This window comes from Osmia lignaria, unplaced genomic scaffold (assembly GCF_051020975.1).
Source record: "Osmia lignaria lignaria isolate PbOS001 unplaced genomic scaffold, iyOsmLign1 scaffold0007, whole genome shotgun sequence".
NCBI lineage: Eukaryota > Metazoa > Arthropoda > Insecta > Hymenoptera > Megachilidae > Osmia > Osmia lignaria.
In genome coordinates this window covers 7,384,409-7,396,761 of record NW_027478164.1, presented here as the reverse complement: position 1 = coordinate 7,396,761, position 12,353 = coordinate 7,384,409, and positions in this window count along the sequence as shown.

Here is a 12,353-nt window from a genome sequence, read left to right as displayed (position 1 = left end):
GAAACATAATTCTCTATAAACAACGTCTCTTAACATTTTGCCATAGCTCGCTTCGTTTCCGAGATATTTGCAGATTCAGCTCAAAGGAACTGGCCTGACGGACATATTTCGAGATATTTCTTCTTCTTGTTGTTCTTCCTCTGCACAGCTAAGCTGGAAGTGGCATTTGCAGCTCGCAATAGTGCAGAGTTATCTCAAAGAAAGGGGCCACGGTGTTTCTGTATCTCTATTATGTTGGTGCGGCTTCGGAACTTTTAAATATCTCGATATATCTCGAGAACTACGCATCTGATCAAAAAATATCATAGAACATAAAAAGTAGGAAACTTAATTCTCTACAAAAAAGGTCTCTTAACATTTTGCCATAGCTCGCTTCGTTTCCGAGATATTTGCAGATTTATCTCAAGGGAAGGGGCCTAACGGACATATTTCGAGATATTTCTTCTTCTTGTTGTTCTTCTTCTGCACAGCTAAACTGGAAGTGGCATTTCCAGCTCGCAATAGTGCAGAGTTATCTCAAAGAGAGGGGCCACGGTGTTTCTGTATCTCTATTATGTTGGTGCGGCTTCGGAACTTTTAAATATCTTGATATATCTCGAAAACTACGCTTCTGATCAAAAAATATCATAGAACATAAATTGTAGGAAACATAATTCTCTACAAAAAAGGTCTCTTAACATTTTGCCATAGCTCGCTTCGTTTCCGAGATATTTGCAGATATATCTCAAGGGAAGGGGCCTGACGGACATATTTCGAGATATTTCTTCTTCTTGTTGTTCTTCTTCTGCACAGCTAAGCTGGAAGTGGCATTTGCAGCTCGCCATAGTGCAGAGTTATCTCAAAGAAAGGGGCCACGGTGTTTCTGTATCTCTATTATGTTGGTGCGGCTTCGGAACTTTTAAATATCTTGATATATCTCGAGAACTACGCATCTGATCAAAAAATATCATAGAACATAAAAAGTAGGAAACTTAATTCTCTACAAAAAAGGTCTCTTAACATTTTGCCATAGCTCTCTTCGTTTCCGAGATATTTGCAGATTTATCTCAAGGGAAGGGGCCTGACGGACATATTTCGAGATATTTCTTCTTCTTGTTGTTCTTCTTCTGCACAGCTAAGCTGGAAGTGGCATTTGCAGCTCGCCATAGTGCAGAGTTATCTCAAAGAAAGGGGCCACGGTGTTTCTGTATCTCTATTATGTTGGTGCGGCTTCGGAACTTTTAAATATCTTGATATATCTCGAGAACTACGCATCTGATCAAAAAATATCATAGAACATAAAAAGTAGGAAACTTAATTCTCTACAAAAAAGGTCTCTTAACATTTTGCCATAGCTCTCTTCGTTTCCGAGATATTTGCAGATTTATCTCAAGGGAAGGGGCCTGACGGACATATTTCGAGATATTTCTTCTTCTTGTTGTTCTTCTTCTGCACAGCTAAGCTGGAAGTGGCATTTGCAGCTCGCCATAGTGCAGAGTTATCTCAAAGAAAGGGGCCACGGTGTTTCTGTATCTCTATTATGTTGGTGCGGCTTCGGAACTTTTAAATATCTTGATATATCTCGAGAACTACGCATCTGATCAAAAAATATCATAGAACGTAAAAAGTAGGAAACTTAATTATCTACAAAAAAGGTCTCTTAACATTTTGCCATAGCTCGCTTCGTTTCCGAGATATTTGCAGATTTATCTCAAGGGAAGGGGCCTGACGGACATATTTCGAGATATTTCTTCTTCTTGTTGTTCTTCTTCTGCACAGCTAAGCTGGAAGTGGCATTTGCGGCTCGCACTAGTGCAGAGTTATCTCAAAGAAAGGGGCCACGGTGTTTCTGTATCCCTATTATGTTGGTGCGGCTTCGGAACTTTTAAATATCTCGATATATCTCGAAAACTACGCTTCTGATCAAAAAATATCATAGAACATAAATTGTAGGAAACATAATTCTCTATAAACAACGTCTCTTAACATTTTGCCATAGCTCGCTTCGTTTCCGAGATATTTGCAGATTCAGCTCAAAGGAACTGGCCTGACGGACATATTTCGAGATATTTCTTCTTCTTGTTGTTCTTCTTCTGCACAGCTAAGCTGGAAGTGGCATTTGCGGCTCGCACTAGTGCAGAGTTATCTCAAAGAAAGGGGCCACGGTGTTTCTGTATCTCTATTATGTTGGTGCGGCTTCGGAACTTTTAAATATCTCGATACATCTCGAAAACTACGCTTCTGATCAAAAAATATCATACAACATAAATTGTAGGAAACATAATTCTCTACAAAAAAGGTCTCTTAACATTTTGCCATAGCTCGCTTCGTTTCCGAGATATTTGCAGATATATCTCAAGGGAAGGGGCCTGACGGACATATTTCGAGATATTTCTTCTTCTTGTTGTTCTTCTTCTGCACAGCTAAGCTGGAAGTGGCATTTGCGGCTCGCACTAGTGCAGAGTTATCTCAAAGAAAGGGGTCACGGTGTTTCTGTATCTCTATTATGTTGGTGCGGCTTCGGAACTTTTAAATATCTCGATATATCTCGAAAACTACGCTTCTGATCAAAAAATATCATAGAACATAAATTGTAGGAAACTTAATTCTCTACAAAAAAGGTCTCTTAACATTTTGCCATAGCTCTCTTCGTTTCCGAGATATTTGCAGATTTATCTCAAGGGAAGGGGCCTGACGGACATATTTCGAGATATTTCTTCTTCTTGTTGTTCTTCTTCTGCACAGCTAAGCTGGAAGTGGCATTTGCAGCTCGCCATAGTGCAGAGTTATCTCAAAGAAAGGGGCCACGGTGTTTCTGTATCTCTATTATGTTGGTGCGGCTTCGGAACTTTTAAATATCTTGATATATCTCGAGAACTACGCATCTGATCAAAAAATATCATAGAACATAAAAAGTAGGAAACTTAATTCTCTACAAAAAAGGTCTCTTAACATTTTGCCATAGCTCTCTTCGTTTCCGAGATATTTGCAGATTTATCTCAAGGGAAGGGGCCTGACGGACATATTTCGAGATATTTCTTCTTCTTGTTGTTCTTCTTCTGCACAGCTAAGCTGGAAGTGGCATTTGCAGCTCGCCATAGTGCAGAGTTATCTCAAAGAAAGGGGCCACGGTGTTTCTGTATCTCTATTATGTTGGTGCGGCTTCGGAACTTTTAAATATCTTGATATATCTCGAGAACTACGCATCTGATCAAAAAATATCATAGAACATAAAAAGTAGGAAACTTAATTCTCTACAAAAAAGGTCTCTTAACATTTTGCCATAGCTCTCTTCGTTTCCGAGATATTTGCAGATTTATCTCAAGGGAAGGGGCCTGACGGACATATTTCGAGATATTTCTTCTTCTTGTTGTTCTTCTTCTGCACAGCTAAGCTGGAAGTGGCATTTGCAGCTCGCCATAGTGCAGAGTTATCTCAAAGAAAGGGGCCACGGTGTTTCTGTATCTCTATTATGTTGGTGCGGCTTCGGAACTTTTAAATATCTTGATATATCTCGAGAACTACGCATCTGATCAAAAAATATCATAGAACATAAAAAGTAGGAAACTTAATTATCTACAAAAAAGGTCTCTTAACATTTTGCCATAGCTCGCTTCGTTTCCGAGATATTTGCAGATTTATCTCAAGGGAAGGGGCCTGACGGACATATTTCGAGATATTTCTTCTTCTTGTTGTTCTTCTTCTGCACAGCTAAGCTGGAAGTGGCATTTGCGGCTCGCACTAGTGCAGAGTTATCTCAAAGAAAGGGGCCACGGTGTTTCTGTATCCCTATTATGTTGGTGCGGCTTCGGAACTTTTAAATATCTCGATATATCTCGAAAACTACGCTTCTGATCAAAAAATATCATAGAACATAAATTGTAGGAAACATAATTCTCTATAAACAACGTCTCTTAACATTTTGCCATAGCTCGCTTCGTTTCCGAGATATTTGCAGATTCAGCTCAAAGGAACTGGCCTGACGGACATATTTCGAGATATTTCTTCTTCTTGTTGTTCTTCTTCTGCACAGCTAAGCTGGAAGTGGCATTTGCGGCTCGCACTAGTGCAGAGTTATCTCAAAGAAAGGGGCCACGGTGTTTCTGTATCTCTATTATGTTGGTGCGGCTTCGGAACTTTTAAATATCTCGATACATCTCGAAAACTACGCTTCTGATCAAAAAATATCATACAACATAAATTGTAGGAAACATAATTCTCTACAAAAAAGGTCTCTTAACATTTTGCCATAGCTCGCTTCGTTTCCGAGATATTTGCAGATATATCTCAAGGGAAGGGGCCTGACGGACATATTTCGAGATATTTCTTCTTCTTGTTGTTCTTCTTCTGCACAGCTAAGCTGGAAGTGGCATTTGCGGCTCGCACTAGTGCAGAGTTATCTCAAAGAAAGGGGTCACGGTGTTTCTGTATCTCTATTATGTTGGTGCGGCTTCGGAACTTTTAAATATCTCGATATATCTCGAAAACTACGCTTCTGATCAAAAAATATCATAGAACATAAATTGTAGGAAACTTAATTCTCTACAAAAAAGGTCTCTTAACATTTTGCCATAGCTCTCTTCGTTTCCGAGATATTTGCAGATTTATCTCAAGGGAAGGGGCCTGACGGACATATTTCGAGATATTTCTTCTTCTTGTTGTTCTTCTTCTGCACAGCTAAGCTGGAAGTGGCATTTGCAGCTCGCCATAGTGCAGAGTTATCTCAAAGAAAGGGGCCACGGTTTTTCTGTATCTCTATTATGTTGGTGCGGCTTCGGAACTTTTAAATATCTTGATATATCTCGAGAACTACGCATCTGATCAAAAAATATCATAGAACATAAAAAGTAGGAAACTTAATTATCTACAAAAAAGGTCTCTTAACATTTTGCCATAGCTCGCTTCGTTTCCGAGATATTTGCAGATTTATCTCAAGGGAAGGGGCCTGACGGACATATTTCGAGATATTTCTTCTTCTTGTTGTTCTTCTTCTGCACAGCTAAGCTGGAAGTGGCATTTGCGGCTCGCACTAGTGCAGAGTTATCTCAAAGAAAGGGGCCACGGTGTTTCTGTATCCCTATTATGTTGGTGCGGCTTCGGAACTTTTAAATATCTCGATATATCTCGAAAACTACGCTTCTGATCAAAAAATATCATAGAACATAAATTGTAGGAAACATAATTCTCTATAAACAACGTCTCTTAACATTTTGCCATAGCTCGCTTCGTTTCCGAGATATTTGCAGATTCAGCTCAAAGGAACTGGCCTGACGGACATATTTCGAGATATTTCTTCTTCTTGTTGTTCTTCCTCTGCACAGCTAAGCTGGAAGTGGCATTTGCAGCTCGCAATAGTGCAGAGTTATCTCAAAGAAAGGGGCCACGGTGTTTCTGTATCTCTATTATGTTGGTGCGGCTTCGGAACTTTTAAATATCTTGATATATCTCGAGAACTACGCATCTGATCAAAAAATATCATAGAACATAAAAAGTAGGAAACTTAATTCTCTACAAAAAAGGTCTCTTAACATTTTGCCATAGCTCTCTTCGTTTCCGAGATATTTGCAGATTTATCTCAAGGGAAGGGGCCTGACGGACATATTTCGAGATATTTCTTCTTCTTGTTGTTCTTCTTCTGCACAGCTAAGCTGGAAGTGGCATTTGCAGCTCGCCATAGTGCAGAGTTATCTCAAAGAAAGGGGCCACGGTGTTTCTGTATCTCTATTATGTTGGTGCGGCTTCGGAACTTTTAAATATCTTGATATATCTCGAGAACTACGCATCTGATCAAAAAATATCATAGAACATAAAAAGTAGGAAACTTAATTATCTACAAAAAAGGTCTCTTAACATTTTGCCATAGCTCGCTTCGTTTCCGAGATATTTGCAGATTTATCTCAAGGGAAGGGGCCTGACGGACATATTTCGAGATATTTCTTCTTCTTGTTGTTCTTCTTCTGCACAGCTAAGCTGGAAGTGGCATTTGCGGCTCGCACTAGTGCAGAGTTATCTCAAAGAAAGGGGCCACGGTGTTTCTGTATCCCTATTATGTTGGTGCGGCTTCGGAACTTTTAAATATCTCGATATATCTCGAAAACTACGCTTCTGATCAAAAAATATCATAGAACATAAATTGTAGGAAACATAATTCTCTATAAACAACGTCTCTTAACATTTTGCCATAGCTCGCTTCGTTTCCGAGATATTTGCAGATTCAGCTCAAAGGAACTGGCCTGACGGACATATTTCGAGATATTTCTTCTTCTTGTTGTTCTTCTTCTGCACAGCTAAGCTGGAAGTGGCATTTGCGGCTCGCACTAGTGCAGAGTTATCTCAAAGAAAGGGGCCACGGTGTTTCTGTATCTCTATTATGTTGGTGCGGCTTCGGAACTTTTAAATATCTCGATACATCTCGAAAACTACGCTTCTGATCAAAAAATATCATACAACATAAATTGTAGGAAACATAATTCTCTACAAAAAAGGTCTCTTAACATTTTGCCATAGCTCGCTTCGTTTCCGAGATATTTGCAGATATATCTCAAGGGAAGGGGCCTGACGGACATATTTCGAGATATTTCTTCTTCTTGTTGTTCTTCTTCTGCACAGCTAAGCTGGAAGTGGCATTTGCGGCTCGCACTAGTGCAGAGTTATCTCAAAGAAAGGGGTCACGGTGTTTCTGTATCTCTATTATGTTGGTGCGGCTTCGGAACTTTTAAATATCTCGATATATCTCGAAAACTACGCTTCTGATCAAAAAATATCATAGAACATAAATTGTAGGAAACTTAATTCTCTACAAAAAAGGTCTCTTAACATTTTGCCATAGCTCTCTTCGTTTCCGAGATATTTGCAGATTTATCTCAAGGGAAGGGGCCTGACGGACATATTTCGAGATATTTCTTCTTCTTGTTGTTCTTCTTCTGCACAGCTAAGCTGGAAGTGGCATTTGCAGCTCGCCATAGTGCAGAGTTATCTCAAAGAAAGGGGCCACGGTTTTTCTGTATCTCTATTATGTTGGTGCGGCTTCGGAACTTTTAAATATCTTGATATATCTCGAGAACTACGCATCTGATCAAAAAATATCATAGAACATAAAAAGTAGGAAACTTAATTATCTACAAAAAAGGTCTCTTAACATTTTGCCATAGCTCGCTTCGTTTCCGAGATATTTGCAGATTTATCTCAAGGGAAGGGGCCTGACGGACATATTTCGAGATATTTCTTCTTCTTGTTGTTCTTCTTCTGCACAGCTAAGCTGGAAGTGGCATTTGCGGCTCGCACTAGTGCAGAGTTATCTCAAAGAAAGGGGCCACGGTGTTTCTGTATCCCTATTATGTTGGTGCGGCTTCGGAACTTTTAAATATCTCGATATATCTCGAAAACTACGCTTCTGATCAAAAAATATCATAGAACATAAATTGTAGGAAACATAATTCTCTATAAACAACGTCTCTTAACATTTTGCCATAGCTCGCTTCGTTTCCGAGATATTTGCAGATTCAGCTCAAAGGAACTGGCCTGACGGACATATTTCGAGATATTTCTTCTTCTTGTTGTTCTTCCTCTGCACAGCTAAGCTGGAAGTGGCATTTGCAGCTCGCAATAGTGCAGAGTTATCTCAAAGAAAGGGGCCACGGTGTTTCTGTATCTCTATTATGTTGGTGCGGCTTCGGAACTTTTAAATATCTCGATATATCTCGAAAACTACGCTTCTGATCAAAAAATATCATAGAACATAAATTGTAGGAAACAGAATTCTCTACAAAAAAGGTCTCTTAACATTTTGCCATAGCTCGCTTCGTTTCCGAGATATTTGCAGATATATCTCAAGGGAAGGGGCCTGACGGACATATTTCGAGATATTTCTTCTTCTTGTTGTTCTTCTTCTGCACAGCTAAGCTGGAAGTGGCATTTGCGGCTCGCACTAGTGCAGAGTTATCTCAAAGAAAGGGGCCACGGTGTTTCTGTATCTCTATTATGTTGGTGCGGCTTCGGAACTTTTAAATATCTCGATACATCTCGAAAACTACGCTTCTGATCAAAAAATATCATAGAACCTAAATTGTAGGAAACATAATTCTCTACAAAAAAGGTCTCTTAACATTTTGCCATAGCTCGCTTCGTTTCCGAGATATTTGCAGATATATCTCAAGGGAAGGGGCCTGACGGACATATTTCGAGATATTTCTTCTTCTTGTTATTCTTCTTCTGCACAGCTAAGCTGGAAGTGGCATTTACAGCTCGCAACAGTGCAGAGTTATCTCAAAGAAAGGGGCCACGGTGTTTCTGTATCTCTATTATGTTGGTGCGGCTTCGGAACTTTTAAATATCTTGATATATCTCGAGAACTACGCATCTGATCAAAAAATATCATAGAACATAAAAAGTAGGAAACTTAATTCTCTACAAAAAAGGTCTCTTAACATTTTGCCATAGCTCGCTTCGTTTCCGAGATATTTGCAGATTTATCTCAAGGGAAGGGGCCTAACGGACATATTTCGAGATATTTCTTCTTCTTGTTGTTCTTCTTCTGCACAGCTAAACTGGAAGTGGCATTTCCAGCTCGCAATAGTGCAGAGTTATCTCAAAGAGAGGGGCCACGGTGTTTCTGTATCTCTATTATGTTGGTGCGGCTTCGGAACTTTTAAATATCTTGATATATCTCGAGAACTACGCATCTGATCAAAAAATATCATAGAAGATAAAAAGTAGGAAACTCAATTCTCTACAAAAAAGGTCTCTTAACATTTTGCCATAGCTCGCTTCGTTTCCGAGATATTTGCAGATTTATCTCAAGGGAAGGGGCCTGACGGACATATTTCGAGATATTTCTTCTTCTTGTTGTTCTTCTTCTGCACAGCTAAGCTGGAAGTGGCATTTGCGGCTCGCACTAGTGCAGAGTTATCTCAAAGAAAGGGGCCACGGTGTTTCTGTATCCCTATTATGTTGGTGCGGCTTCGGAACTTTTAAATATCTCGATATATCTCGAAAACTACGCTTCGGATCAAAAAATATCATAGAACATAAATTGTAGGAAACATAATTCTCTACAAAAAACGTCTCTTAACATTTTGCCATAGCTCGCTTCGTTTCCGAGATATTTGCAGATTCAGCTCAAAGGAACTGGCCTGACGGACATATTTCGAGATATTTCTTCTTCTTGTTGTTCTTCCTCTGCACAGCTAAGCTGGAAGTGGCATTTGCAGCTCGCAATAGTGCAGAGTTATCTCAAAGAAAGGGGCCACGGTGTTTCTGTATCTCTATTATGTTGGTGCGGCTTCGGAACTTTTAAATATCTTGATATATCTCGAGAACTACGCATCTGATCAAAAAATATCATAGAACATAAAAAGTAGGAAACTTAATTATCTACAAAAAAGGTCTCTTAACATTTTGCCATAGCTCGCTTGGTTTCCGAGATATTTGCAGATTTATCTCAAGGGAAGGGGCCTGACGGACATATTTCGAGATATTTCTTCTTCTTGTTGTTCTTCTTCTGCACAGCTAAGCTGGAAGTGGCATTTGCGGCTCGCACTAGTGCAGAGTTATCTCAAAGAAAGGACCACGGTGTTTCTGTATCTCTATTATGTTGGTGCGGCTTCGGAACTTTTAAATATCTCGATATATCTCGAAAACTACGCTTCTGATTAAAAAATATCATAGAACATAAATTGTAGGAAACATAATTCTCTACAAAAAAGGTCTCTTAACATTTTGCCATAGCTCGCTTCGTTTCCGAGAGATTTGCAGATATATCTCAAGGGAAGGGGCCTGACGGACATATTTCGAGATATTTCTTCTTCTTGTTGTTCTTCTTCTGCACAGCTAAGCTGGAAGTGGCATTTGCGGCTCGCACTAGTGCAGAGTTATCTCAAAGAAAGGGGCCACGGTGTTTCTGTATCCCTATTATGTTGGTGCGGCTTCGGAACTTTTAAATATCTCGATATATCTCGAAAACTACGCTTCTGATCAAAAAATATCATAGAACATAAATTGTAGGAAACATAATTCTCTATAAACAACGTCTCTTAACATTTTGCCATAGCTCGCTTCGTTTCCGAGATATTTGCAGATTCAGCTCAAAGGAACTGGCCTGCCGGACATATTTCGAGATATTTCTTCTTCTTGTTGTTCTTCCTCTGCACAGCTAAGCTGGAAGTGGCATTTGCAGCTCGCAATAGTGCAGAGTTATCTCAAAGAAAGGGGCCACGGTGTTTCTGTATCTCTATTATGTTGGTGCGGCTTCGGAACTTTTAAATATCTCGATATATCTCGAAAACTACGCTTCTGATCAAAAAATATCATAGAACATAAATTGTAGGAAACATAATTCTCTATAAACAACGTCTCTTAACATTTTGCCATAGCTCGCTTCGTTTCCGAGATATTTGCAGATTCAGCTCAAAGGAACTGGCCTGACGGACATATTTCGAGATATTTCTTCTTCTTGTTGTTCTTCCTCTGCACAGCTAAGCTGGAAGTGGCATTTGCAGCTCGCAATAGTGCAGAGTTATCTCAAAGAAAGAGGCCACGGTGTTTCTGTACCTCTATTATGTTGGTGCAGCTTCCGAACTTTTAAATATCTTGATATATCTCGGGAACTACGCATCTGATCAAAAAATATCATCGAACATAAAAAGTAGGAAACTTAATTATCTACAAAAAAGGTCTCTTAACATTTTGCCATAGCTCGCTTGGTTTCCGAGATATTTGCAGATTTATCTCAAGGGAAGGGGCCTGACGGACATATTTCGAGATATTTCTTCTTCTTGTTGTTCTTCTTCTGCACAGCTAAGCTGGAAGTGGCATTTGCGGCTCGCACTAGTGCAGAGTTATCTCAAAGAAAGGGACCACGGTGTTTCTGTATCTCTATTATGTTGGTGCGGCTTCGGAACTTTCAAATATCTCGATATATCTCGAAAACTACGCTTCTGATCAAAAAATATCATAGAACATAAATTGTAGGAAACTTAATTCTCTACAAAATAGGTCTCTTAACATTTTGCCATAGCTCTCTTCGTTTCCGAGATATTTGCAGATATATCTCAAGGGAAGGGGCCTGACGGACATATTTCGAGATATTTCTTCTTCTTGTTGTTCTTCTTCTGCACAGCTAAGCTGGAAGTGGCATTTGCAGCTCGCAATAGTGCAGAGTTATCTCAAAGAAAGGGGCCACGGTGTTTCTGTATCTCTATTATGTTGGTGCGGCTTCGGAACTTTTAAATATCTTGATATATCTCGAGAACTACGCATCTGATCAAAAAATATCATAGAACATAAAAAGTAGGAAACTTAATTCTCTACAGAAAAGGTCTCTTAACATTTTGCCATAGCTCGCTTCGTTTCCGAGATATTTGCAGATTTATCTCAAGGGAAGGGGCCTGACGGACATATTTCGAGATATTTCTTCTTCTTGTTGTTCTTCCTCTGCACAGCTAAGCTGGAAGTGGCATTTGCGGCTCGCACTAGTGCAGAGTTATCTCAAAGAAAGGGGCCACGGTGTTTCTGTATCCCTATTATGTTGGTGCGGCTTCGGAACTTTTAAATATCTCGATATATCTCGAAAACTACGCTTCTGATCAAAAAATATCCTAGAACATAAATTGTAGGAAACATAATTCTCTACAAAAAAGGTCTCTTAACATTTTGCCATAGCTCGCTTCGTTTCCGAGATATTTGCAGATATATCTCAAGGAAAGGGGCCTGACGGACATATTTCGAGATATTTCTTCTTCTTGTTGTTCTTCTTCTGCACAGCTAAGCTGGAAGTGGCATTTGCGGCTCGCACTAGTGCAGAGTTATCTCAAAGAAAGGGACCACGGTGTTTCTGTATCCCTATTATGTTGGTGCGGCTTCGGAACTTTTAAATATCTCGATATATCTCGAAAACTACGCTTCTGATCAAAAAATATCATAGAACATAAATTGTAGGAAACATAATTCTCTATAAACAACGTCTCTTAACATTTTGCCATAGCTCGCTTCGTTTCCGAGATATTTGCAGATTCAGCTCAAAGGAACTGGCCTGACGGACATATTTCGAGATATTTCTTCTTCTTGTTGTTCTTCCTCTGCACAGCTAAGCTGGAAGTGGCATTTGCAGCTCGCAATAGTGCAGAGTTATCTCAAAGAAAGAGGCCACGGTGTTTCTGTACCTCTATTATGTTGGTGCAGCTTCCGAACTTTTAAATATCTTGATATATCTCGGGAACTACGCATCTGATCAAAAAATATCATCGAACATAAAAAGTAGGAAACTTAATTATCTACAAAAAAGGTCTCTTAACATTTTGCCATAGCTCGCTTGGTTTCCGAGATATTTGCAGATTTATCTCAAGGGAAGGGGCCTGACGGACATATTTCGAGATATT